Consider the following 1,738-nt stretch of genomic DNA (forward strand, 5'->3'; position numbering starts at 1 on the left):
GGGAGAGGGGGGGTGAGAGAGAGAGAGAGAGAGAGAGAGCGCGAGAGCAGGGAAACCCATACTAGAGCCCAACCCCACCTGGTGAGGCTTCAGTTCCTACAGACCTAAAGTAAATCAGACCTAAAGAAGTGTGAGTATGTGTGTTGTAAAGAGTTCCTATGGCTTGAACTTTTTAGGTGGCATCTTTAGAGAAAATAATCAAAAATAACCCCAGCGGGTGTTTGTGGGACTCAGCTTGCAGGGAATGAGATTGCAGGGAATGAGATCTCCTAGTTTCCATGTTTCCAGCTTCACTCTCTCCCTTAAGAGACAGAACCTGGCTGTGCTGAAGAGAGAGCCAGGTTGCCTTGCTGAGGGCAAAGCCAAAGTAAGTCTTCTCCAGGGCCAGGATTGCGCGAATGCACTCTGCAAGGTGATGGGAAGAAAGGGACTAGAAAGGAACTAATTTAGGTTAAAGTTAGGGAGACCAGAGAAAAAACCCAAAAGTCCGAAGGCACCTGTGAGCTATTTTGGAAAAGTGAGAATGTAAGTCTTTGGACAAAATAATTCCCTATTCCTGAACTTTTGTTTTCTCAGCAGTGGTGGAAACCAGCTAATTTCTTAGCTAGACAAACTCGGAAAAACGGTATTGTTTCTAGTTACTTGTAGCATCATTTGTAACTTTGCATGTGTTTGCTTCAAACCTGTTTGATGAATTGTTGCCCTTCCTAAAACAATTCCTACTATTCAGATTCCTTTACATAATTCAGGTTTTAGTACTGAGAGAGATGAAGAAGGAAAGAAAAGGAGGAGAGACTGATACAGAAAATAAACACTAGGTAAGGGATTTTCACCCTCTCCTGCTAAATAAATTTAAAGGTTTGCCTGTCACTAATTGTCAGTGTCACTCTAAATGGAGTGATGTATCCTGTCAATTGTGAGGAATTGAGCTATTTTAAGAATGGGGAGTACTACCTGGTAGGCAGCATCATGACAGAAGGTGTCTTCTTGGCAGAAGTTTCAGTGACACAGAAATCCTATAGAGCCACAAACTCCCTCAACCAAGAGACCCACATTACCAAGTTATAGTCATTACTTTGCTCTAAATTCTCAGACACTTTTATTCCCTGTCCATAAGCGGGAGAGAGAGACGGGGGAAGATGGAGAAAGCAAACATCACAAATTTAAAAGCTTGATTTTGTTTCATTTATTTAAATAAATATAAATATAAATTTTATATAAAACTATTCACAAGGAGACTTCCAGTGACTTGGATTTTAAACTCTCCCCAGGCAAATTTTCAGAAAGCAAGACCTACAGGGTCTAATTTTCTAAGTTATTTGCAATTCAATACTTTCATTAAAAACAAAACAAAACAAAAAGAATCAAGAAACCCCGTGTTCTTATCAGGTTCTGAAAGACAGGGAAAGGGAAATGACATGCGCTTTCAAAAACCCACATACAGTTTTAAACTTAAACCAACCTTGTTTTTTCTTTGTTATATGACGAGACTTAGTTGAATCTAGATTATTTACATTAAAAAAAATGATCTATAACTGCGAGTGGAGTCCCAAACAAGTAGATCAAGTAGGAGACAGAAGTGTCAGGCCCGTCACGTAAGCCCCAGGGAATACCTGTCTCCACCTTCTCCAGGCGGAACAACCGAAAGGCCAAGGATTTTGGCCCCTGGGTGCCTGCCGCGTCGCGTTGTGTGTGGGGCGGGGGAGGGATTACGGGAACGTGTAGGGAGAGGGGGGGC

The 1,738-nt window shown here is 41.9% G+C and overlaps 1 protein-coding gene across 1 annotated transcript in view; it reads right to left on the reverse strand.

Annotated features, from left to right (window-relative positions):
- Positions 1-1,738, reverse strand: part of GSX2 (GS homeobox 2) — a 10,156-nt gene that overhangs the window by 6,454 nt on the left and 1,964 nt on the right. The gene's annotated exons all lie outside the window — the stretch shown is intronic.

This window comes from Lipotes vexillifer, unplaced genomic scaffold, assembly GCF_000442215.2.
Source record: "Lipotes vexillifer unplaced genomic scaffold, Lipotes_vexillifer_v1.1 scaffold42, whole genome shotgun sequence".
Lineage (NCBI taxonomy): Eukaryota > Metazoa > Chordata > Mammalia > Artiodactyla > Lipotidae > Lipotes > Lipotes vexillifer.